The sequence below is a fragment of the Miniopterus schreibersii genome, assembly GCF_964146895.1.
Source record: "Miniopterus schreibersii genome assembly, chromosome: 12".
In the NCBI taxonomy this organism is placed as follows: Eukaryota; Metazoa; Chordata; class Mammalia; order Chiroptera; family Miniopteridae; genus Miniopterus; species Miniopterus schreibersii.
Window position 1 is genome coordinate 43996306 of NC_138112.1, and position 27806 is coordinate 44024111.

The 27806-nt window shown below is 44.9% G+C and overlaps 1 pseudogene across 1 annotated transcript; it reads left to right on the forward strand.

Moving 5' to 3' along the window:
* The first annotated feature begins 2290 nt into the window (after positions 1-2290).
* On the forward strand, positions 2291-3067 carry LOC308565540 (L-lactate dehydrogenase A chain pseudogene; annotated as a pseudogene). The gene has a single exon. The product of its transcript is annotated as an L-lactate dehydrogenase A chain pseudogene (transcript).
* Positions 3068-27806: the final 24739 nt, after the last annotated feature.

Sequence of the window (27806 nt, forward strand, 5' to 3'; positions counted from 1 at the left end):
GAATAGAGAAGGCCTATTCCAATGACTTATGTCCTTATAAAAAGGGAAAATTTGGACACAGACAGAGACAAGGGAAGACTGCCATATGAAGAGACACAGGGAGTAGCCAAGGAACTCCTGAGGCTACCAGAAACTAGGAGAGAGGCCTGAAACAGATCCTCCCCAAAGCCATCAGATGGTGCACGGCACCGCCAACACTTTGGTTTCCAACTTCTGACCTCCAGAACTCTGAGACAAGTTCTATTGTTTGTGATCCTTGTTGCAGCAGCCCTAGGAAATTAACACCTCTCCACTAAGCATTGTCCAAGAAAGGAGCCAGGGAGCTTCCATCCTCACCTCTACCCTCCACCTGTAGCCATGTCCAATAAACCACCAAACCGTCCATTCCACCTGTGAGACACCTCTGTCAACAATCCATTTGTCTTCATTCCTGCCGCTACCACCTTGGAACAGGCCACCATTATTTCATAAGAATCCTTCCTAACTGCTGTCCCTGCCTTCAATAGCATCTCCTGCCTCTCTGTTCCTCAACTTGCAGCCAGAATCATCTTTCAACATGCAAATCTGAGACACCACTTCCCTGCTTAAAACCCTCCAGAGACTTTTTCTTGCTTTTAGGATGAAGTTTAGTCTTCCTAAAGGGCTCAAAAGGCACAGGATAGCCCTGGCCGGTGTGGCTCAGTTGGTTGGGTATCGTCCTGTGCACTGAGAGGTTGCTGGTTTGATTCCCAGTGAGGACACAGGCCCGGGTTGCCAGGTGATCAATGTTACACTCTCACATCAACGTTTTTTCCCTTCTCCCTCTCTCTCTAAAGAATCAATAACTATTCTTTAAAAAAAAAAAAAAAAAAAAAAAGCACAGGATAACACAGCCCCTGGTCTCCTCTGTCCCCATCTCTTGCCAATTCTATTCCCAGCAATAATGAGCTTCTTTCTCTTCCTTACATGTACGGAGTTCTAGCTGGCTGCCAACATTTACATATGTCGTTCCCTTGGTCTGGAGCACATCTCCCCACCCTCTTCATCTACCAGACTTTTACTTGTCAAATTGTATTGTAACTGCCTCTTTATCTGTTAGTGTCCCACCCAGATGATTAGCTCCCAGAGGGAAGTAATCCCATCCACCTCCTTCACGGTGTGTCTGCAGTGTTTGGCTTGGTGCTTGTGACATAGTTGGTACCCAACAACCATTTGGTTATTGACTGACCAACTGACCAACTGACTGAAATACGACTCCTATCCACACTGAGCTTAGTCCTGAGAGGAGACAACCGTGCGGACAAAAAAGTTCAGAAACACAGAAATAGGTCTCAGCCTGACAGCTTGAGGTGGGAGGGGAGGGCAGGGGCATTCCTCAGAGGCAATAACATTTAAGCTGGGCCTTAAAAGATGAGTCGGAATTGGCCACAGTAGAGAAGGGGCAGGATAGGGAAACTCATTTTATGCAAAGAAGATGCTATGGGTGATGGAGCAGGGTTTGTTTGAGAAATGGTGGGGATATTTGGTATGCCCAGAACATGATGCACAGAAAATCAGCTGATGTGGGAGGAGGTCAGACTGTGAATCCTCCAAAGAAGTTATTTTTGCATATAAACCTCAATGAATTTTCCTGGACAGCAAAAAGCAAGTTTGTGATCCCTTTTTACAGTCAGGAAAGGGGAGACACACAGTCCAGAAGGGCTGCTCCATTAGTCAGGATGGTCCCTGAATATACATTTGCTCCTGGAGTTGAGACTTGCTACCTCTTCAGGGCCACCAGCTTAGCATCTGCATTTCTGCTGAGGCTAAACATCTGGATAAAAACATCTGGGGCTGCACCTGCAACCCCATCCCCACCCCCGCCCCAAACCCTGACAATTCTCAAGAGAACACTGGTTGAGGGAATGAGTGGTTGTCTAATTCCGTTCCAATGTCCTACGGGGGAAGGCTTTCTCCGGTTACCCTTTATCATTCTGAAATCTCTCCAGCTCTAACTTAATTTCATTCCCTCTTGTTAGTCTTTTCAGACATAAGGAATAATTTGTCTGTATCCCCTGCATAAAATCATTGCCTATACTCAAAGGCAAGAACTTAACCACCCGTTTGCCTTCTCCAAAGAAAACAAATTTGATTCCTTAACTGTTTTCTTATCAAATCCATTCTTTCTCCAACAGCCTTAACTCCTTAAGGCCATTTTAATCTCTCTTTCCCTGAAACCTCTGGTCCAAACGCATGGTGGACTAGGACAGAAGAGGAAATGTAAAACCAAAATAATCTTTTTTAAGATAGGCAAGGATTGGCCTGACTGGGCATGGCTGCAAACTCCGAGCTGGTTATTATCACAGCTGGGGCACATCAACAAGAGGGAGAAGGCCGTCTTGATTTGGTTTGGTATAACATGAACATTTTTAAATTCATCATTCCTAATGTTGTAAAACAGCCCTAAATGCACATTGCTTATTGTTTCCAATCCAGTGGATGTCTTGATCTATGTGGCTTGGAAGATAAGTGGCTTTCCAAAAAATCATGTTATTGGAAGTGGTTGCAATCTGGATTCAGCCTGGTTCCATTACCTAATGGGGGAGAGGCTGGGAGTTCACCCATTAAGCTGTCATGGGTGGGTCCTTGGGGAGCATGAAGACTCTAGTGAGCCTGTATGGAGTGGAGTGAATGTTGCTGGTGTCTCCCTAGAGAATCTGAACCCTGATTTAGGCACTAATGCAGATGGGTGGTTGACAATGCTTATAAGGTGATTGAACTGGAAGGCTACATATCCTGGGCCACTGGACTATCTGTGGCAGATTTGGCAGGAAGTATAATGAAGAACCTTGGGTGTGTGCATCCAATTTCCATCATGATTAAGGAATAATAGAAGACGTCTTCCTTAGTGTTCCTTGCATCTTGGGACAGAATGGAATCTCAGATGTTGTGAAGGTGGCTCTGACACCTGAGGAAGAGGCCCGTTTGAAGAAGAGTACAGATACACTTTGGGGGATGCAGAAACAGCTGCAGTTTTAAAGTCTTCTAATGTCATACCCCCTCACTGTCTAGGCTACAGCAGGATTTTAGCTGGAGATGTGCATATTGTCCTTTTTCTGATCTCTGACTAAAACATCAGTTTCCGAAAGATAGAAATAGTAATGGCTCATAAAACTCTGCATCTGCATCCTGATGCTGGATGGTCCTTATCTTGTGTGGTCCTAAACTAGTTAGTGTGAAATAGTTCTACCTCCTGAAAGGCACCACTGCCAATGTAGCACACACTGCAGTTGCCCTTCAAACTAGATGTGTGTTCACTGTATTATATAACTGTGGTTTCTTTACTCAACATGCTTAGTCCAACTTTTTTTCTCCAATTAATCACATCCTGGGATCCAATGTATAAATCCAATATTGCATATCTTAAGCATTACTGTTCTAAAAAACCTTATTTTGTGTACTGTATGTATCAGAATAATGTACATCGCTATATAATGTAAAATGAAAAGCTTACATATATAATGCAGCTAACTATCCTAGTGTCATACCAACTGAAATGCCAAATAAACCTTGAACAGTGGGAGGAAAAGATAGGTGAGGGGTCCATTGCAAAGCAAGAACAGTTCCTTCAGTACAGGAATGTCTGCATGGTCCAACACAATTCAAGACCAACCCAGGAGCCCAGCAGGTGTGACTCAGCTGTTGAGAGTCTACCTGTGATCCAGGAGATCAAGGTTTGACTCCCGGTCAAGGTATATGCCCAGGTTGCCAACTCGATCCCCAGCAGGGGGTGTGCAGGAGACAGCTGATCAAAGATTCTCTCATCATTGATGTTTCTATCTCTCTCTTTCCCTTCTTCTTTCTGAAATCAACAAAAATATATTTAAAAAAAAAAAAAAAAGACCAACTCAGGAAAGCAGATGACATCATATTGGTTGATGGAAGGAGAGGATATCATCAATCAGAAGACCCACTGATCTTGCAAAGTGACAGCTAGTCTCAAAAACCACCCAGAGTAGATAGACATGGCCACCCAGATGACTGCTGTTGTGCATACTGTGAAGCCTGAGGAGGAGTGCAGAGAGTGAAGGGAGCCTGCCATCCCCCCGCCCCTCTTGGGTCTGCAGCCTGGAGCCAGCACTGTGGTCAGAACATAGACACATGAGTCTAAGCACAGACACATGTGCAGCTCGAGCCCAAGGGCCAGTGGTGGACATTGGTAGTCAGAGCCTTGAAGTAATCTTTTGTGGTACAGGAGTGAGAGTATAAAATTCAGTACTGTTTAAGCAGCTTAATCTCAAATGTAAAAGAAATACCATACAACCCAACAGAAGCAATTGGATAACCAGGCTGCTTTCCTGGAAAGAGGAAACGGGACATCTTGTTGACCCCATGCATGGGGTACAGGGTCAGAGACAGCCCCCAAGTAGGGAAACGGTGCCCATGCAGATTCCATCTGAGATTAGGGGACCTAGATAGCACCAGAGAAGCATTTGGAAAACTTTAAGGAAGCCATTCTCAAGTGTGCTGTGTGTGTGCATGTGTGTGTAGAGTGGGGAAGGGGGACCTGGGTAGGGGCCTCTTTTACCTGGGTCTGAGAAAAGTACGGACTTGAATTCAGGTTGGCCTGACTTCAAACCACTGGTCCTGACCACTATAAAATATTGGGAATCATACCAAACTTCTTTTTTATGACAAAGCTAAAAATTTAAGCTTTAGATAACAGATACCGATATGGGCAGACCCACTGCATTTCCCCATTCCTCCCTGTCCTATCAAACGTTCAAGCCCTGCCCTGCACCTACTCTTGACCACCTTGCCTTCTCAGTAGGTTCCACCTCCTTTATTCTTCTGCCCTTCGCTCTGCTGTGTGTGAGACAGTCCCATCACTTGGAAGTTAGGTGTGAGGCACTCTCGCTTCCCGGTAGCACAAGGCTGGAAGGGGGAGCGTATTGGGCAGATGTAGTGGAGCAAGTCAGAGTCAGGCAGAGACTGACTCTGGGGCAGGGCAGGACCTGGAAGAACAAATTGAAGATTAGGGTGATTTATGGGTTCATTTCTAGCCTTAAGTGGTAAGCTACTTCGAGGGAAAAACCATGCCTTCTATATTCCCTTATCCCTTTATGCCTTGAACAATGCCTGTCACAGTGTATGTGCATGAGCTGAATAAATGAAAAGATAAAAAGATGAATGACTGCAAGCCTGTTGAGATTGGCTCAAAATTTAGGACAAGCTTGACCTTGTTGTTAGAACCATCAGCAGATCCAGCTGTAAAGAGTAGAGAAAGTGGAGAGGAGGTGAATCTGAAATTAGATGTCTCCTCCCACACCCCAGAAGAATTTCATTGCAGGTTCCACTCCTTCAATAGTTATGACTCAACAACACCCTCATGACACCACCCTAACCCCTCAATAACAACAGTGCTGCCCAGGGGCAACTCTGCCTCCCATCAGGGCCACGCAGATCCCTGAGGTTCCCTTTGAATCTCATCCCTGCTGTCACATGAGCTGCTTATGAACTGTGAAACATCCAATGGGGCGCTCTTACTTTTTGAAATATCTCCCAAGAGTGTTGCACACCAACTATAAATTCATGTGACATGGTGAAGCACTCCTGGGATCTATCAATTGCTGTTTGCAGCCACCCAAGATCCTTAGTTTCAAATAATGAGCAGCTCCCTGGGAATGCTTACCTTTGCAAAATACCGCATGCTCATTTGAGCATAAAGAGGCTCCTGATAGGAGTATCAAAATCGCCTTTGAATACCAGATAATTTATAGGTATGTTCATACCCTTCACTAAGCTCTAGGTGACAGCTTGGCATGCAATTAACAAAAAAAAACAAAACCTGGCCTCCGATCTGTTAAAAAGCATACTGAATAGGCCTAGCTCACAGATGGTGGGTGACTCTTGGTGCCTTTCAGTGGAGAGTGCTCATGTGGGAGGGAGTGTCAGTGGAGAGAAGGTCGAGGAAAAGTGAAGGCAGCTGCTGCCAGCTGTGTTGGGAAAACAAGATTTAAAACCCAAGGCTGGGGTTAGGCCAGCAGGGGTCAGACCCTATAGCCGGGTGTGGGGCTGGCTAACACCTTACTCTATGAAGGCAGTTTCTCCTACAGAATTGCTGCCGTTGCTGTGCCCTTCCCCTCACCCCCTGGTCAGTGGTGCCAGCAGGCATACCTGAGGACAAACTAGCCACAAACTGCTTCCTGTGAAGCAGGACTTTAGCCAATGATCAACATTACTTTGGTTTCAAAATTCTGAACAGAATCCTAATGCTCGTAGTCCCTCCCATGTCCCTCCAGGCTTCTTTTTACATGTAGAAACTTCTGTATGCCATCTCTCTCACCCCAAGATAAGAAGACTCCACTGAAATCATATTAATAATAACAGCTAATATTGATTGTTCCCTTAAGTGTCAAAAGTTATGGAGATCTTTCTAAAACACAAAGCTGATCATACCATTTTCCCACTTCTAGCCCTTCACTGATGCTTCACCACTAGGAGCTAATGCCTAGGCTCTTCACTTACATACATGCTCCATGATCCGCCTCACCCCTGTTCTAGTTTTCCTTCCTGTCAGTCTCCCCGCCCCGTACAGCCTCTGGCCCAGCCACACCACCCACCCACCATTTCAGGAACATGCCTCCTCCTATCAGGCCCTTTCCTCCTCCTCTGCCAGGAAGGCTTTTTCTTCTCTGGCAAGTTTCTACTCAACCTTCACCATATAACTCAGAGGTCACCTTCTCTATGGTGATCTCCCTGATTTTTCAGGAGTTTCCTTTTTCATGTTCACCATGTTCCATGTTTCATCTTCATACAGTCCCAAGCAAAGGACTGTTTCCATATATGACTCCTCCTATAGACCTTGACTCCTCAAGGTAGAAGCTGGTGCCTGGCTGGCGTGGCTCAGTGTTGAGCATCAACCTATGATCCAGGCAGTCGAGGTTCAATTCCTGGTCAGGGCACATGCCCAGGTTGCCGGCTCAGTCCCCAGTGAGGGTGTGCAGGAGGCAGCCGATCAATGACTCATCATTGACGTTTCTCTCTCTTCCTCTCCTTCTCTCTGAAATCAATAAAGATATATTTTTTAAAAAAACAAAAACAAAGATAGAAACTGGTGGATCCACTTTGTAACCGGTGTGCCAGCTGTCTCCTTGTGGTGCAGCTCCAGAGTCCACATGTGCTGTTTGTGTTCACCCTGAGTTCACCTGAGTGCCCAATGCAATAGCTCTTGAGGACCTCTGATCCATCTGGGAGCAATGCAGACTGCGTGGGAGTGGTGACGGGTGACTCGCAGGGCACACCCCACCACAAACAACTGAAAACTGCTCATCAGTTGTCTTCCCATGAGCTTTCTTGGCCATGCTATAACCAGGGCCTTTTCTCTCTTCCCCTTCCCCAAAGAGTACCCCATTGTGTTGGCTTTTTCTCCTCTATTTTTATGTATGCATATATGAATGTTGCTATTTATAAGAATTGATTTTTAAAATGCAAACAGAACATAAGAGTGAAAAATAAAATTTAAGCACTGTATCTCCTTTACACCCAGTTTCACTTTCCAGAAGTGACTGCTTTCTTCACACTGTTTCTATTTTGAATTCTGATGGTTACCACCCGAACTTTCTTCTATGCTTAGATGCTTATTTTATTATTTACCCATCTTAGGCAGCATCTACCAACTCCTCAACAGGAAATATGGTGAAGTCAGCATACTTACTCCACCACCCACTTTCGTTTTCTGTTCCCTCTCTCCTTTCTTGATCTTTGTAAGCAATAGTCTTACTCTGAGTTCTTCTGATGATTACCATTAAATCATATACTTAAACCTCTATTTCTTGACCAATCAAATTTATACATATTTATACATTTGCTCTCTATTAGATGCACTTACACTGCCATTTACTTCTCCCCTTATACCATCCTATTTTTTCAACTAATCACATTTTAACACGTCAAGGTATTCATAACACTTGAATATTGTAGTACAGTCATAATTGAGTTTTCTTGGCCTATAGATTGATTTCTAAAGTAGAGAACCAATAAAAATAATTCAAACAATATGACTACATAACAGTTATTCACAGTAGAACCAAATAGTGTGTCTGGGTTATAAGAGAGGGAGAGGGAGCCAACAATGGTTTGTTATCAATCTGTGAAGCCCTCTGGTTCTGGGACTGTTTTGAATTGTACATCTTTAGTCAGTTTTAAAAGTAATGGTAATTGGTCTGTTCAAGTTCTCTCTTCCTCTTCAGTCAGTGTTAGTAACAGGTACCATGCCACAAAGTCATCTTTTCTCTCTCAATTCTTGAATTTATTGCTATAGGGTTAAAGCTCCCTGTTTTGTTTTCTCTCTTTTTTACTTACTTCGGTTTCTTAAGGGTTTAGCTATTTTAAGGAATCCGCTTTCAGGTTTATTTAAGCTTTTAAATAAATGTTGTAGTTACATTTTAATAAATCAATAAATTAAAATTTAATGAACTCATTCAATTAAGATTAGCTTCAATTTTCTAGTTTCTTTTGGTTGGTTATTGCTTCACTAGCTCCTTAAGACAAGTCCTTAGTTTCCCTGCTTTTCAATCTTTCTTCTCTAATCGTAAGAGTAACACTTGTAAGAGTGTTCTAGGCCATAGATTTCCCGAGGGCGGCCATTGCTGGGTCATTGGGGTTTTTTGTTTCCCTTTTTTTTATTGCCTTTTAGCAATAAAATTTTCTTTTGATTTCCTCATTGAGCCAAAGACTATCTAGGTGCATGTTTCTTAATTCTTAAGTAAAGATTTTCTTTCATCTTTTAATAATTTATTTTTAAGGTTATTAGAGTATGATAAAAAATGTGGCTCCTCAAATTGCTACTTTAAAGTGACATGTTGAAAGTTTTCTTTGTGGCTTGACAAGTGAATTCTAATGTGTTTGCTCCAAGTAAATATAACCTTCAATAAATAAGATGGGAAAACAGCATTTGTGGTTCCCAGTATTAGGCTGAATAAGTAGTAGGTGACAATTTTATGGCTCATTCAGGCAAGCAACATAGACGGCACTAATTTTCTTCTCAGTGAATGTGATGGCAGCTGATGGCAGCTCCATCCATGCTAGTTCTCAGCCAAAGGCCTTGGAGTTATCCTGGACTCCTCATACTTTTAAATAAGGCAATATGATATATTTAAAATATACCCAGAGCCCAACCACGTCATCAGGGCCACTGCCACTACCCAGGTGCAAACTGCATCCTCTTTCACCTGCAATCAGTAGGCTCTTAACAGGCCTCCCTGCTGCCACTCTCGCCCCCTACAGTTTGCTTTGAATGTAGCAGCAACGGGATCCTGTCAAAGGCAAGGAGAGCATTTCCCAGCCAAGTTTCCTTTTTCATGAGGAGGCTCTGGGTGGGGTGGCTGGCGCTCTCCTCCGCGGCTGGAACAGCAGGGAGCTCCGGATGAGTGGGCAGCCAACCCAGAGAGGAGGGGGGGCTTGCCCCGGGTGTCTGCAATAATCAAGGGACACTTGGAGGGAAGCTATTTACTGACAATCCGGCTGTGGGAGTTAAAGTCATCATGATTTGGAAAAGGAAAGGGAGGCCTTCTTGACTGCAAGCTTTCAAGGTAGGAATCCTTTATGCTACAGTCAGTTTTGCAAAATGTTCTTGCCCAGATTAGTCTTCAGGAATGAATGATTTACTTTCAATGCTTCAACATGAACTTGCCTGCATTGGTTGTTTCTTCCAGAGGGAAAATAGTGAAATGACATGTTCCTCTTAGCCAGAAGCAACTCTGTGCTTACAGTTACAGCATCGGATTACCCCAAACGTGTCGGTCTCTTAGCTGCACTTTGTAAACTAACCAACGCTGAAGCCTTTGCTCCAGTGTCCACACGAAGCGGGGGAGGCCTTCTCAGTTGGAGGACGGCCACTCTATTTCTTTGGAAGAGCATGTTACCTGATACCGCACACCCCAGGGTGAACACAAGCGGCCTTTATCTGAGTTACCCGATCACAGTCCTATGCAACTTTCATTACTGGGTTGGCTGTAAGAGACAGGAAGGGGTTTCCAAGGAAGCCTCAGATATAACACTTTCCAGAGTCAACACCCCTCCTAGCCAGGGCACTTCCCTCCCTATCCATGCCATGTTTTACCCGAGGAACCTCACACTGGGGTGTGTGTGTGTGTGTGTGTGTGTGTGTGTGTGTGTGTGTAAGAGAGAGAGAGAGGGAGGGAGGGAGAGAGGGAGAGAGAGAGAGAGAGAGAGGGAGAGGGAGAAGGGGAGGGGAGGGGAGGGGAGGGGAGGGGAGGGGAGGGGAGGGGAGGGGAGGGGAGGGGAGGGGAGGGGAGGGGAGGGGAGGGGAGGGGAGAGATATCCTCCTGGGATCTATGTAGTTTGTCCTCATTTTTTACACCTCAAAAATATTTTGGAGCCCGGCCAGGCGTGGCTCAGCGGTTGAGCATCGACCTAGGATCCAGGCGATCGGGGTTCGATTCCCGGTCAGGGCACATGCCTGGGTTGCGGGCTCAATCAATGACTCTCTCATCATTGATGTTTCTATCTCTCTCTCTCCCTCTCCTTTCCTCTCTCTGAAATCAATAAAGATATGTTTTTTAAAAAAATTTTCTGGAAAGGAACTTTTCTACAGTATGTCTTGGGCCACTTCCTGTCCCCACTTCCCTGCACAAATACAGGGCTGCTTCTGGGAATAAAACAGAAATCATCTGAGAAAGCAGAGCTGAACCTTCCGGGAGCACCGACCAAGCGTCGGCAGCCTGCCTCCTCAGGGGGAAGGGACACCGCGTCTCCAGTGGGCGCTCTCAGTAGGCACAGCCTGTGGACTTGCCCCGAGCTTTGGCCCATCACCCCCTTTCCAGGATTCCACAGAGACTCTGAGAGGTTATGGGAAGTCTCATGGGCCCCTCCTTAGTCCAAACCCCCACCCATCTCTGACCTGGATTCTTGCAGGGGCTTTCTAAAGGATTTCTCCACTTCAGAATCCTTTTACCCTGAAGCTAAAATAAAGTTTTCAGAGTGCATATCTGATCAGGTGACTCATATATCACAACCCCCGCCCCCCCCGCTACAATCCTCCATTGTCATCCATGCTCAATGCAGACTCATGATCTGCCCCCTCCTCTCTCTTCAGCCTCATCTTGTCCACCTTCTCTTTCACCCTCTGGGCTCTAAATCAACTCTGTGGGCCACGCTTCTCTGGCACAAGGCCTCCCACCTGCTGTTACCCCACCTCCGGAGCCACCGGGAGCCACCAAAGGCCCCCCTGCCTGACCCCGCCCATGCTTCAACTCACAGCTCCAGGTCTCCTCCTGCAGGTGAGCCTGGACTTGCTCCCAGCACTGTTACTCGCACTCAGAGGCCTATGCATGCTTCTGTCGGAGCACTTGCCACCTTTTAAAATGAGCCCTTTCATCTTTTTTTTTTTTTTTTTAATATATCTTTATTGATTTCAGAGAGAGGAAAGGAGAGAGGGAGAGAGAGAGATAGAAACATCAATGATGAGAGAGTCACTGATCGAGCCCGCAACCCGAGCATGTTCCCTGACCGGGAATAGAACCCCGATCACCTGGATCCTAGGTCGACGTTCAACCGCTGAGGCCTGCCCGCCCGGGCGAGCCCTTCCATCTTATGAGCATTTGGTTATCTTCTGACTTCCTTACTAATTGGGCATGGACAGGGTCTTTGTCTTACTCACCACTGTATTTTGAATGCCCCACACAGTGCCCATCTAAGGGAGACACTCCATTTTCATTGTGCAAATACGACTGAACGGGAATGAATAAAAACAGCTGAGTGAGTAGCAGGCTAGGATTTAAACATCACACCATGTTCATTCATCGTCTCCATCCCCTCTTCTAACCATTGGCCTCCTAGATTTAGAGTCATTGGTTAAATGTCTTCCATACGCCTCCTTTTCTCAGGACCGATGAACATAAAATTGTCCATGTCTTTTCCAGCTGCTTGAAAAATTGCTGCTGAGGCCAAAACTTCCCTTTGCATGTTTCCCTTTTTAGACAGTTCTCAGGTGAGCTTTGAATAAGGGATGCTTTTTCCTGCTCCTACTCTTGACCCTGCATCTCACTTCCTTTCCGCGCCAGTCCTCGGGCTGAGAATATCCTTCTTTGCTCTCCCGACCTAAGACTCAGAGCTAAGGCATGTGTCACAATGGCTCTCCCCCAGGAGGCAAGGGGGCTGGGAGGCTGAGCCATTACGGAGCACAGGTGAGTGAGCGCCTGTGAGCCGGAAAATTAAGGTGCAGGTCAACAAGAGAGCCACTGTGGGGGTCCCGACTTCACTTTATGCTGAAGAAATTATGTGAGAGGTTGGGAGCGGGGGAGGGGGGAATGAATGGTGGATCCCGTCTTCAAGTTCTAGCAGTTTCCTTGAAAGCATTTAACGCTTTAAGCCATTATATTTGCAGCTGGAGCACAACCTTTTTTGCAGTCAACCTAATCAACATTTACTCAGAACCTGCCATGGTTCAGATGCTGTGACAGGCCCTGGGGACACGGGGCTGAGCAGTGCACAGGCCTTCTAGCGCGGAGGTAGAGACCGAGCCAAGCACACGGTATTAGAGAAAGGATGAGTGCTGTAGGAACAAATGATGCTCTCAAGCAGAGGGGTGAGGGTGGCGAGACACGCTGCAAAACAGAGGGACAGCAACGTTGCAGTCGGCTTTTAAGGATAAAGAATTTCGTCAAACAAGTAAGGCAGGAAAGGGTAACTCAAACCTTGGGGAGAGCTTGAGCAAAGTGCCGAGCTGGAAGTAGAGCGTGTTTTGGAAGAATAGTGGATATTTTGTATAGTGGAAGAATTGGGTGTGTATTACTCAGAACGTGACTATATTATTTATAAACTGAGACACTTTGGAAGGTAAAGCAGCACAAACCAGGGTGAATTCTAGAAAAATTAGACCTGTGGCTACCTAGCTAGAGGGGAGGGTGGCCATGACTGGACCCTGGACTGGAATGGGAATGAGACAGGGATTGAAGGGCTTAAACCTGCTCAGGAACCAGAATTTGATCCTCAAGGGCCTTGAAATGTCATTGAAGGGTTTTAAGCAGGGTAGTGATGTGATGGTCCCCATGTTGCAGAAAGGTCACCAGGGTAGCCCTATTAGGGAGAGATTCAAGGTGTGCAGAAAAGAAACTAGACAGTGAGCTTTACAAGGACAAAAATCACATCCTTTCATTTAGGATGTATGCCCAACACAGTGGCTAGCGCAGAGAAGCTTAATAAAAATTTCAAATGCAAGGCCTTCTCCCACCTGTCTTTAACACTGCAAACCCCTCCCCACCCATTATGGCCAGTACTCCCTGTCCCCCTTCTTTCCATGGCTTATCGCTCTCCGACGTGCTGCGTGTGTGCTTGTGTACTCCTTCTAGAATGCAGTCTCCACTGGGGCAGAGATTTTTATCTGTTTTGTTCACTGCCGGTTCCCTAGTGCCTGGTGCAAGGAAGACACTCGATACATATTTGTTGAAGGAGAGGAGGAAGGGGGAAGGAGAGGAGATTTGTTTGGCGTCTCTGACAACTGTGCGGGCGTGAGAGGTGAGGATCTGGAATGGGCAGTGGTGGAGATAAGGAGAGAGAACTTGAAACCAGGCTTGCTTGCCCAGGCCTTCCTCCTGGGATCATCTTGCACGGAGCCTTTTCATCTGCGCGGTTCCTTCTGTAGCTCCCTGTGCTGTGATCTGCAGCGAGTCCGGCTGGAAGGGATCCCCAGGCCCCAGGCTGTAAATCATTAACGTCTCCTCTGCCCTCTAGTTAGACTGCTCAGCCAAGGTCACCGTCATTTCCTGCACAGCCCGGCTCTCAAGTGCTCATAGCTTACCTGTGAATGTTTGATGAAAGGATGGCATTTGCCCCTTTAGCAAGGGGAAAGGGACATAAGTTCATTTTCAAGCACTTTCTTTTTTCAGTCCCTGAGACTTAGGCACCTTTTCTCTACAACTGACCAGCCCTTTCCAATGACTCTCTCCCCTCCTAGACCGGCTTTGAGGGCCCTCTGACTGAGCTGGTGGCCTCACTTCCAGCAGGGCCCTCTTTCTCTCGGGCCCTTTCATATCTTTTATATGACTTGTTCTTTCTGTGCCTCTCCCAAACTCCAAATAAATTAGACAAGTGGTCCTTGGTATCTTCCCTTAGGATAAATTCAGCCCATGGCCAACCAGCTTCCCAAACCCCAAATAACTAAGCGTGTGAGGACTCCCAACCTGCTCAGGTCCCCATCTGGGCAAAGTGTCAGCTCCAAGGCTTCATCACAGTTCCTTCTGGGAAACTCATGGGCCATCCTTCATGTCAACAAAACCCCTGGCGACCTGCCCAGGCCTGCCTGGACGTGCTGGGGATGGTGCGGTGGTAACAGATCAGGCTTCTCTGTCACAACCACATTCCACACTGTGCTGGCACTGGGTGGGGACAGAGAAGTGGACCGGGGGGGCGTCGTGATTAGAATCTAACACTTCAGGTCCTGCCATCTGGAAAGGGCAGCTGATAGGGCTACATGGAGACTGAGGACATCTGAGGATAACAGTCAGCAGACCTAATGGGGCAGATGTAAGGATCAGGGTAGAATTCTAAGGCAGGTTAGTCACCAACAGTGAGACAAAAGTTAAGACATGAATGTAGACCCTGTGGTAGAATCCAAGAGCCTGCAGAGGAATTAAAAGTGAAGAAGACGGATATAAACATATATGCACATTTCTAAGAGTAATGTTCCTGTTGGGAAACGGGATCCACAAGCAAAGGCCAAAACTGTGCTGGTAAAAATGCACAAAAGAGCACAAGGAAGAAGTGGTTATTTTAGTCCTCGGTCCAGCAGCTGGCATCCCCTCTCACTCCATTTTCAGGAAAGTATTCAGTTCAGTTCCTGCTTAGGACCTGTGCTTAGAGGTGCCAAGATATTTTCCAAGGTCCAACTTTCCATTGGAATTGATTCTGGTAGCTGGAGCTCGTGGTTCATTCATTCACAAGCTCTCATTGAGTCCATTGGCAGGTCCTGAGTTGGTCCTAAGATACTCATGTGGACAAACACAGTCCCTGCCTTCAGAAAGCTCCCAGTCCAGTGGCAGGGTACCTAGAGTGTAGGGAATTAGAACTCATCGTGATCATATTATAATAGGGGCATGCCCAGGGGGCTATGGGAGCACATCTTCGATTCAGCCCCCTGACAGATTAGTGCATAAACAATTTTTCAAGTAGTGCTCCCAGGAGAAACCAGAAAGAGATTGGGAAAGCAGGACAAGGTAGGAGGAGAGGCCCAACAAGGGTGAGATTAGAGGCATAAACCGCACTAAGAATGGTTTCCTGCTGACCCAGAAGGGGAACTCTGGAGTATAAGCCAGGTCTCAGAGTCTGTCCCAACAAGAGGAAGAACCTGGGCTTTCAGACTCCCATCCTGCTAGTCATTAGCTAGGGACTGCTGTGAGCACAGGCACATACATCCCCAGACACTATACAGGCCGCTGCCAGGGGACCCAGGGCACCTCCCCTGGAGAAAACTCACAGGCGTGGGCTGCAAGAAGCAATAGCATTCCAAAAGGGGAACAGAGAAATAGTAAAGGGATGCCAGGGATTAGATGGAGCAGCAGAGTCTGATACAGGCACCCAACCCAACTGTATGGGCCAAGCAGACTTCCTGAGGAGGTCACACCACACCCAGGATGCTGGATGGGAGTTGGGCAGCCAGGGGTATGTGAGAGGCTTGAGATGGGGAGTTGGTAGAGCAGATCGGCAGGACAGGGAGCAAATGCCCTGTGATAACCACCTTTAAGTGGATCCCTTCCCTCCCTTGGGCGGCTACTTTTTTCGGGTGTTAAGCAATTTGTAATTACCAAGATAACAACACCAGGATAACCATCTCTTCATAAAAAACAAAACAAAACAAAAAAAACACATGTTATTACCTAGTTTCCTTCGGAGGAAAAAAAAAAAAAGAGAGTGTGTTGTTGAAAATAATGTCTGCTCCAACATATTTGTGAATTAAAGCAGAGAGAGAGACGTGAAATCAGACAAATTAGTCACTCACTCCTTAGTGTGCAGATATGAGTCCTGCTTCCCCTCTGGGAAATATGGGTTTGTGTGTTTTTTTGTCCCTTCTGTGTTCGTCAGGGTTTTCTAGAGAACCAATAAGATTAATGTATATTATGTATTATACATACTGTATATATACATCATAAGGAATTGGCTCACACAGTTACGAAGCTAAGAAGTCCCAAGATCTGCAGGGTGAAGCATCAAGCTGGAGACCCAGGAGAGCCCATGGTGTAGTCCCAGTCTGAAGGCTGGAGGCTCAAAGCCCAGGAATAACTGATGTTTCAGTCTGAAGGCAGGAAGAAAAAAAGGGAATGTCCCAGCTTGAAGGAGGTCAGGTAGGAGAATTCTCTTTTTCAGGAGAGGGTCAGACATGTTGCTCTGTTTAGACCTTTAACTGATTGGATAAGGCAGACCTGCATTACCGATTCAAATGTTCTTCTCACCCCACAACACCATCACAGAAACGCGCAGACTAGTGTTTGATCAAATGTCTGGGCACCCCAAGGCCCAGTCAAGACACGTAAAATTAAACATTGCACCTTCCTAAACAGATTCAAAGCCATTTGTGAGCCAGGGGAGTGGAATTTCTTAGGATATGTGGGTCTTCCTTGAGGCTGCCAAAATTACACTACATAGAAATTAGTAAGGAAAGTCCTCTTCTTACCCTAATGATCAGAAAGCCCATTCCCTGAGACATTTTGCTGATTGAGGCTTAACGGCACGATTATGCTCATTTTCCATAGTTTACTGTGTTTGAACTTTTAAAGAATAGTCAATTGCTCTGTAAAGTGAATGACAGACACAAGTTTTATCTGATATTAATCCAACAATGAGCCTTGAGCTCTTCAAGTAGCCATTTATAATTCCTTTAATCAAGAAAACCACACCAAATGATTACAATTTCTCTATGATTCCAAGTCACCTACCCCCCCACCCTCCGCAAAAAAGAAAAATGCTCAGTTGTGAGAATGTGAAACCAAGCAGTGATTATGCTAAGGAAAATTATCATCTAAATCATTTCAAGGAAATAAATAAAAGACACATACCTCCATGTGACCCTGATATAAAGGAAAAAATTCTACCGTAACAAGTATCAATCTAAGAGAGCTCCAGGCAATTTTCTCATGGTCACATTAGTACAGCAGTGGGGTCATAATTATGCTGGCTCTGTGTCCATGTGACTCTGCCTGAGTCAGATTGGGCAGCGACCATAATCCTCCCGGGCAAATGGCAGTTGGAAGTGAGCAGATACTAAACTCTATATAGTACTGAATGAGGGGCCAGAGCCTAGGTGAGGATCCTCAGATTCTATCTGAGGATAGAATTAAAGCCTGTAGGGAGAGACGAGTGAAATCAACCCACCTTGCTCCCTGAATCTTAACCGTGATGCCCCTGGGGGTGTGCAGACATCATCTAACAGTCAGTGTTCACTCGCAGAAAGAGGAGCTCCCCCCATTCCTGACTAAGGGCACTACATTTACAGAATCAATGGCAGAACTGAAGAATCAGACTCTAGGTTGAGCTTCCAGGAGTGACGCCCAAAACCACACCGCGGATCTGGGTCTCAAGGGGCTGCTCCCACCACGATCAGGGAGTCACTTCTGCTGAGTGGAAAGGGCACCTGCTGGTCCCAGAACTATCGTGCTCTGGCCATGGCCTGCCCCAGCAAAATGGATGTGCTCTGAGCACTTCTCACCCGATGGAGTTAAGTTTCCCAATCAGTATAACACAGAATCAGGTAGGGGGAACTGAATCATACCCAGGACCTGAGCTATGAAGAGTGTGGGCCGTGCAGTGTTTGGTTGTCAGCCTCGGTGGTGCAAAATCGCGCTCAGAAGAACTGAGCCCATGAAACAGTATCGGCCGCAGAGGTGTGGTGGGCAGCTCGGGTCAGGGGCAGGGGCATGTACTTCACCTCTCTGATCGTCAGTTCTCTAATCTGTAAAAATGGAGATAAGACTTACCTTAAAGAGTTCAATGAAAGCACATATTCATAGTTTCCACAATAATAATAAGTCCCATAAATGTTAGGTTTCCTTTAAACTTTGAAGGACTAGAAATCCAAGTTGTAACTAATGCATATCAATCAGATTGATTTCTTTGAGGTATGCCTGCTTAATCGTTATTTCAAGGCATAAATATTCAAAGCAGCCAACACTGGCTGAGTTCATACACTGTGCAAGTTGCTGCACAAAACTCCACTGTGCTACACACATAGGCGAGGTGTGCTTGTCTGTGCCTCCCAGGAGCTCCCACTTATAGGAGGGTGGCTTTGACTAGCTTGGGCAACAAGGAGACACTTTGGGGTCGCATAAGCATAGAGTGACCTGGGATCTGGAATTCAAGACCCAGGACATGGACTCCCTCAGGGCTCCATCACTCTCTCTCTCTCTCTCTCTCTCTCTCTCTCTCTCTCTCACTCTCTCTCTCTCTTCTCCCTACATGTCTACATGTCAACCTCAGCCTCCAAAACTGACTTTCTCTCCAAAGATTGACCTATGTTCCCAAAAGTTGCAGGCTCCTATTATCCCTGCATTACCATCTGAGAAAAACTCTTCTTAGCTCCAGTTCAAAAAATCCCAGGGAACTGTTCTGATTGATCTTGTTTGGGCCATGTGCCCATTCCCAGGACCAACTTCTATGGCCAAGGGGGAGGATGCCAATCTCTCCTAAAACCATGTTGGAGTGAGGGGGTCAAAGTTCCCCAAATGAAGAAGGTCTATTTCTAGAAGAAGGAAAGATGCTGGTTGGACAGAATAATACATAGTCATAATAGGGGACTTGGAAAATATCTGTGTTTCATAAGCACACACCATCTCTCTGAATAGCCTCCTCCATTTGCAAACAGACTCTGCAGCCCAAGTTTTCATGTTTTATTGTCCACACTGACTGCCCAAGGACCCAGATGATTCCCAGGGAACCATGTGCTGTGGCCTGAGTAGGCAGCATACAGAAAGACAGTTGTTCACAAGTTCAAAACAAGGGGGGGGAAATCCCACAGTAAATGGGCAAGCAGTTACAGGGGCCAAGCAACCAACCCGCCACATACGGATAAATTTCATGATAATTCCAAAAACGTCACAGGGAAGGAGGCTTGGGGAAGAATAACCCACACAGACTCCGGATCAGAAAAAACAGGATTATCTATAGGCTGTGAAATTTGGGGAGAGTTCAAGTTCTCTGAGGTTCAGCAGTCCCATCTCTTAAACAACAACAAATTATACCTCACTGAGACTGAGAAGATTACACAAGGTAAAGTAGATAAAAGGGCTGAAACAGTTTGCTTCCCCCTCCCCTGCCCCCGGCCACCTGGGGAGTTTATACGCATAATAAAGCAGAGTTTCTGGAATATGCAGGACTAGAAAAGTGATTGGAGAGAAGTAATGCTTTCTTTCCCAATACCTGGCATTAAGAGGCCACGCATGAGGATGATTGATTTTTTTCATTTATTACACAGCTGGGCTGGCACCTCTGCCTGTTCTGTTTACAGCCCGGTGGCAGTTATCACCTGCGCCACTCCCCTGGCACCGCTGCCAAGGGCATTGTTCAGTTAGCTATTGTGCGATGTGTGTGAATCCCGCCCTAACCAGTGACCTAGGGCACTTCATTTAACCTCTCTCAGCCTCAGCCTCCAAATTTGGAAAATGAAGTTAATAATGCTTTCTTCATAGAGTCGTTGCGAGGTTAAAGATAATGTATGAAAAGTGCCGACTAGCGCACCTGGCACATATTAGTCCTAACACACCTCCCTGCCTGCTTTCTTCTCCGTCTCCAACCCTAACCAGAGCACAGTCCATTAGAAATCTCTGCTCCACTACCGTGAGAAGTTTGAATTTTGTTTTGCTAACAAGTCCAGCGCAGGGTACCTCTAAGAGCTAGACGCCTCTGTGTCCCTGAAGTCACAAATTCCCCTGGTCCTGGCTTTTATGCCTAGCCGGGATGGAGAGATTTTTGCCTTGGATAATGGCAACCAGCCACTATCTGGAATTGTGATCGAAATACAATGATCCTTGATGCTATTTCCAACGGACTCTGACTATTTCCCTTGGAGACAGATGCTGGACTCTGAGTGTGTCACCTAATTTGGGTCCTGTGGTTTAGACTACTGATTACCTCGTCGTAGAGGGCACTCCCTACAATTACCATTGTCTTAGCCCAGCTTTTCCTTCTCTACCAGCTGATGATCCCTCACATGAGTTACCAGAATTGCCTAGAAATTCACCTCTCCGGGTTTTAACAGTGAACCCTGACTTTAGATAGTCAGGACTGTAAACCATCTAGGTTTTTGAATGACAGCTACAGTGAGTTTGCTAAATCAATCTATTTCTGTTTGTATTGAATTATCACCTGTCAGACATGATCAATCAATTCATTCTTTACCAAATGTCTTAGGTCAGGTTCTTTAGAAACAGACCCTGAGACAAGGACTCATATCCAACTGATGTGTTAAGGAAACCAGTAAGAGGATGGGGGGAGCGGGGAAGGAAAGAGAAAGAGGACAACCCAGGGTGAGACTTGAGACCAAGCCACAGTCGCAGCCAGACATCACAGGGGAGCCCTGGAAGGTAAATTACACCTCAGAGCTTCTCCAAATGCAGAGCAAGGGAGCTGGGCTCCCAGCGGCTGCATCGCTGACCATTAGATGCAAAAGGACACAGAAGCTGAGGGGAAGCATAAGAAATAGCAAAGGGCTCCAGGAAGGTCCGGCAGAGCTCCCCCCTTCCCCCCCCCCCCCGTGTCCACTACTTTTACTTGCCTGGTGGAGGAACGTATTTCCTGTCCTCACATCTTCAGGAAAAGAGCAACTTACTGTTTTACAGTTCATCGCTTTCCGGTGTTCAACGGAACTAATACTGAGAAATAACTTCTACTCGCTGGTGCTAAGCAATTAACCAACAATTCAGTAAACTCATCTGGTGTTTGTGGAGCAGTTTTTACGGGGCCAGGAAATACGCCGAGTGCTGCTTTCTGCTTGTGGGGCAACACAGAGGAGATCTAATTCTTCAGCACTCTAGGTGTTTATATCAAAAATTACTTTAATTTTAAATATTCCTAACAAGACAATGAGTTAATATAGCTTTAAAAGGGCACATGAAAATAGACCAAAACTGTAAACAACCCAAATGTCAACCAACAGTGAACTGAATAAATAAACTGTAGTGTACAGGGTGGGGCAAAAGTAGGTTTACAGTTGTGAGTATGTGAAACAAACAGCTTATTCTTGTATTATTATTTGTCATTGTATTATTTTCCGTCTGAACAACCGTAAACCTACTTTTGCCCCACCCTGGATTATACAACAGTCCTGTGCAGCAATGAAAAATCATGAACGACCACTTCCCCCAACAATATGGTTACCTCTCTCACACTAATGTAGATCGCAAAAGTCTAACAAAAAGAGTATATCCTATGTGATTTCGCTGCAGATAAGACTAACCTGTAGTCGTAGAGGTCAGGATAGCGGTGACTTCTGGAGCACAAGCGAACCTGGTCTAAAACTCGATCTGGGTGGGGGTTACACAGGTGTGTAACCTGTGTAAAGATCCATCAAGCTGTACACATAATACATGTGCATTTTAACACACTGCAGGTATAACTCAGTAATAGTTTTAAATTAAAAACAGGATACAAAAGGAACGGGGTGGAATGGGTCATTGGGGAGAAAAAGGGACATCTGTAATATTTTAAACAAAAATAAAATTTAAAAAAATTTAAAAAATTAAAAAATTAAAGTCAATGTAAAAAGAAAAGAAAAGAAAAGAAAAGAAAAGAAAAGAAAAGAAAAGAAAAGAAAAGAAAAGAAAAGAAAAGAAAAGAAAAGAAAAGAAAAAAAAAAACAGGATACAAAAAAAAGGAAAAAAAAGACAAGCTTGAGAAAGTAAAGTTGATCCGGGAATGAAGGCAATAATGGAGACCACAGTGACCTCCCTTCAACTCTTTTCTTCTTCAGACTGAATAGTCCCAGGTCCTACAGAAGGTTCCAGTGTCCCTGTCTCTAATACTTCTAACTTCCATCTTCTGTATATTATGATATATCGATATCCCTCTGGAAATGCAGCAGCCAAAACCTCCAGGTATCGCTCAGCTGTGTTGAAATTCACAGCTGCCTTCTGCTTGCCCATCAGCATAGCCCAAGACACCTAAGGGAGCCACATGGTAAGTGTATTGTCTCGAGCCCTTTCACTACCTACCTTCTTAACTAAATGCGATGAACTTGAAAAATACCAACTACAGTTATGAGTAATTAAAATGCCCAAGTTGCTATTGTATGACTTACAGACAAACCAGTTCTCTATTCTGTCTTTATGACTTTGCTTTTATTGAATCCATGTAGTGGACCTATATTCATATTGGTTAAGTTTCACCTTCGTTTGCTTAATGTTCATTTTAAACCTTTATTCTATCATACAACATATTCTCTACCCCTCCCAGCTTTACATCACCTCTAGATTTGATAAGCAGGTCATCAACTTTTGACAAAAGCACTAAGGAAAGGGTTGCCTAGGACAGAATCAACAATGAAACCTTAAAATATGTCACTGCATCAGTATTTTCTTGAGTATTTTCGACCAGCCATTTAAAGCAACCTATGTCCAGCTCCCTTTGCTCCATTTGACTCAAAGTATTTTGTGGAAATCAAAATGTACTGCATTTATGGCATTTTTCTAATTCATACATCTAATAATCCTGCCCCGATCACTTTGGTTCTTAGTTAACCCATGCTGCCTCCTAGCGACCACTGCACATTCTGAAAGTTCTAAAATGTTACCAAGTGTCAGCATTGGGAAATTCTGCTCCCAATATTGTCCACAATAAAGGAAAAAATCAGCAATAGCATGCTTAATACAAATCTAACCTTCTATCGGAAAAAATTCTTTATACTATGCTCCATGCTGAGAAGAAAGGATTTGTAAATTCTTCTCCTACAGCCGTTTTCCAAATATCTGATCCCAGCCAGCCTACCAGTAGGGTAGGAGGGTGGCCAGATCATCACTGATAGATGCATCAGTTCAATATTACAAAGTTTCCATTCAGAACATTTTCTAGGAGCCAGACCCTGTGCCAAGTAATTGAAGAGAGTGAAATCCTGGCTCTCCTACAAACAGTAATGACCTTATGTCTCTTTTCCTCAGTTTCTATATCTAAAACAGATATTGCTAGCACCCTTACAGACTTGTTACAGCGAGTAAAATAATTTAAACACCCAGTACAGGGCCATGAACATAGTGAGAGTTTGTTTTTCCCTCTTTTCTTTATTTTTTAAAAATCTTACCCTATAACTGATTCTGCCTGGAGAAATACCTATTATGCAAGAAAAAGAAAACAATCATTTCAGTGCCTGAAGTGCTTTCAGTAAAATCCAGCATCCTATTCTTAAGACTAGACGATAAGAACCAAAGAGCAGAAATAAGCAGATACTGGATTGACAAATGCAGTAATAGCAATAGAATCTCTATACACAAGGCACTTGGCAGGTTGCACAGACTTTACATATATTATTTCATTTGATCCTCACAGTAACCCTGTGAGGTGGGCAAGGACGCAAGTATTATTCTTTCTATTCTATAAATAATGAACCAAAGGCACAGGGCTTTTAAAAGATTTGGCCAAGGTTATGGTGGAACTGTGACTTAAGCAAGCAAGTTCTGCACTTGAATAGATTGAGGTTATGTCCTCTGGGTAAAGGTGTAGTAGAGTCCTCTGGAGATTCCTGTTGGAACCAGTTTCTTAGACATGTTCTACAAGACTTAGAAAGAACCATGTTGACTCTCTAAGTCTTCAAATGAAACTGAGGTTAATTTTTAGCCTATAAGCTGCAAATTCAATGGGTACAAGTTACATGGTGATTCTCACGTCTTGTGTGATTGAGCCATAATACCACAGCTAATGCCTTTTTAGGGAAAACAGTTCCACTTATGATAGCATAGTAGATTTGGGGGATATTTGGTTATAAAAAGCATTTTGACTTTGACTTGAGAATCAGGAGATCTGGGTTCCAGTGCTGCCCCTGTCAGTAACTATGCATGTAAATTTGGGCAATTTACTTAATTTCTCTTAGTTTCAGTTTCCTCATTCAAAAATGGTGAATAATGCACAGAATTTGTTGTATCAAACAAGAAAATATATATAAAGGCTCCTGCCTAGTGCCTGACACATAGTAGGTACTCAATAATTAACAGTTGGTATATTTTCCTGCTTCATATTTATCTCCATTCTTGTGAGACTCAATTTTATCATTTACAAAATCAGAATAAGGGATAGATCAGTGGTTCTCAATGCGTGTGACCTAGATGGATAGCATCAGCATTACCTGGAACTTGTTAGAAAAGTTTGGGGCCCTATTCCAAACCTACTGAAACATAAACTCAAGGGTCAGGGCCCAAAAATCCATGTTTCAACAAGCTGTGCTATCCAAACTCCTAGATAGTCCCCCGTGATCCCCACTTCCTGGAATTCACACCCTTCTAGTCCTGTCCCACCTTGAACTAGAACAGATCTGTCTGATGACTAAAATACATCAAAAGTGAAGATACGTCTCTTCCAAGATTATATTACGAAATGCACTGTTGCTTTCGTCTTGGTTATTGTCTTGATCTTTCTTGGATCACTGGCTTTGGGAAAGCCAGCTGCCAGGTTTTTAGGACATTCTGGCAGCTTTATGGAGAGGCCCACGTGTGAATCAGCCCTTTCGGAAGCACATCACCCAACCCCAGTCAAGCCTCCCGACGACTGCAGTCCTAGCAAACACTTTGATTGCAATCTCATCAGAGACCTTGAGCCAGAACCACTCTGCTGAGCCCCTCCTGAATTCCTGACCCTCAGAAACTGTGTGAGGTAATACATCTTTGTTATTTTAAGCTGCTAAGTTTGGGGATAATTTGTTACACAGCAATAAATAACTAATGTGCAAGCCCTCCTGGTGATTCTGATGCACACTTAAGTTTGAGTACCACTGGGATAAATGATTCCTAAGCTTCTTTCCAGCTCAAAAATTTTGGAATTTTGTGGTCAATGTCAGGAATTAAAAACAAGCAAGAAATGGCTCCTTATCCTTGCAGCAAACAAAAGAACATTGGCCCCTGGAGTACCGGTCACAGGCCTGTCCATTGAAATTCAAGGGATTTCAAACTTGGCAAACCTGGAGAAGTTCCAGAGAAGGGCAGCTGAGAAAAGTGGCAACCTAGAGCCTCTACCTTCCCGTGGATTCTAAGACAAACAGGACTCTATTGCTGGGGAAACTCATAAATGCCAAAGTCTGTAAAATCACAAGGCACAAGGTCAAGACTGTGGACTTACTACCCCAAGTTCAGGGAAAGCAGAGTTAATGGCAGCAAATGTAGTAGAAATGACCCAAACTCCAGAGTGAGATAAACTGGATTCTGCTCCGTAGAAGCCACTCGCTTGGGGAAAATTCAATCATCTATCTGAATCTCAGCTTCCTCATCTGGAGAAAAGGGAAAAAGACTGTTTTCTTGGTAACTCAAAGATGAGAATTCACATTGACCTCTTAAAGACACTGCCCCAAAGCAGATTTTCAAGGAGCGATAACTCTCATTGGAGATGAGCGTGAGGAAAGGTGGCCCTTGTGTGAGCAGCGCTTCCCACATGGCATCTGCGCTTTTGTGTCGCTGGAGGCAGTCTAAGCTCACCCTCCAGCTGGATCAGTGTGGGGTTCAATGAAGGGGTGAGTTGGTTTATAACAGGCTAACAAGCAAATGACAGATGCTTGAGTAATGCCCTGTGTTTCAGAGGTTGACTTCGCAGAGAATGAACATCCCAGCCTCAGGCACACCGTTTCTTGGTGTCCTCCCACCGCCCATCACCATCACGGAGCAGAGTCCTGGAGGAATGGACTGCCCGAGTGCCCAAAGGAGCAGCAGGATTTCTGATGCCCCGTTGGGCAGGCGTAGGGTTGGGGAGAATGGGGTGATGGCACATCCGATACAAAGGGTGAGCTTGCTGCTTCGAGCCTGCGTGTTTCCAGCGGCGTTTCAGACGGTGGCTTGGCATTGAGGAATAGCCCCTCTAACAGCCTACGCCCACTTACTGGTAGCCCTCGTCCCGAGTGCAAACTCCCTCTTAAACATTACAGATGCCCATAGTTGCCAACAACCTCCTTCCCTTCAGAAACCGTGATGATTACTCAAAATAAGTAATCACCCCGAGAGGGGGTAATTCGTGTCACCTTCCATCTGCTCTCTGCCTTCCAGCTGTCCCCCTGGCGTGCCTTAGCTGATTTCTCCGCAATGCTGTTGTTTGGCAGATGTTCTCAGCTGGTTACGCGACTGTTGAAACTTGCCTGAGAACCGATGAGCCATTTGCGGCAGCGCCGCAGCCCAGGGAATTAGTCGCTATTAAAATAGTGTTCAAACCAGGGCGTTGCCAAGGTGCTGACATGGGGGAAGCTGCCTGAAGGGCTTTGGCTGCCTAACAAAGACTCAGAGATGGCAGGATCTCAGCGGGGCTTCTAAATCACGGGCGGACATACCCTCTGAGCTTGAGAAGTCACCCGGAGACCACTCCAAACCCCTTAATGAGTGAAACCTCCTGGGTTTTCAAATCTTTTAATTCACAAAACGGGGCCCAAAGTGTGCAGGTAAAGTAGGGCGCCCCCACGATGGGGACCAAGGCAAGAAGGAAGGGGAGGAAAAGCATGTCTGTGACCCATTTTTCACTTGCTCCTTTCTACGGAACTGTTCCTCAACCCCTGACACTTATCCAAACAGCAATTAATAAACAAACTAGCGTGCTCCTGCTTGTAACTGAAGGTTGTACCTGGCTGTAAAGCCAGCCGTGTGTAAACAGTGGAGCGACGTGTGCAATGCATCCCAGCAGGCCATGCCCACACTTTTCATTTTCGTCAAGTCTGGGTTAGCCTGACAGAGGGACTGTGGCATGAATGACATAAACGGCCAACGACCTGGAGTATCTCCTTCTGTTTTAGTTTGGGATGGATTTGAACGCTGGTCCTCAGCAGCAGGCGGATGCTCCCAGGGGCATTTTTCTCCAGCCAGTGTTGGAGTTAATTTATACTCTCGGATCCTACCCAGGCGGCGAGGGTGGGGCAGCTGGACTGGAAGGAGGAGGGAGCTGAACTTGTCCCTAGCTAGATGAGTGGCCTTCCTACGTGTGTTTTACTGTCATATCTTCCAGAAGAATTTTTAAGTTGACATCTAAAATAGTCCATCTTTAGTTCAATAACTAAAAATAATGTAATCTATGATACATTATAAATATTAATTTTAAAAGTTAAGCAGACATATAATTATTTTTAATGTATCCAGTAGGATATAGATATCTTAATTCTCATTATTATCCATTTAAAAATTGCATATGCAAATCTTTTTAGTTGTCTAATATTTAACATAGTGATTTATCTGGAATTTTTACCTCCATTCATTTCATACTGCATTTTAGCTTAATTGCTTTAATTTATAATGTTTACTGATTACTCAATACTTTTTCTGCAACAAAACTAAGTACATAAATTCAAGATTTTATCTATTCTTATTTCCTGTGAAAAGTCTCTAAGTGTTAAATTTGTTATCCAATCTTTTTGTAATAGCAAATAAAAAGGAGTCTAAATAGTGTTCAGAAAAATATAAAACACTTCATACCTCTCACATGTCATTTTTACTTAAAAAATAATGTTGTTTTGGGGGGAGATAAACATGAAGTTTATCATCTCCTTTTCCTTGAAACCCAAAATGTGCAAATGAGACATTCAAGACCAAATCAGTGAGAGTTCTCTTCCTTTACTGAAAAGGGAGAAAATGTGGAGAAGGCACACCTCCTGGATTAGTCTTTCCCAGAACGGTGTT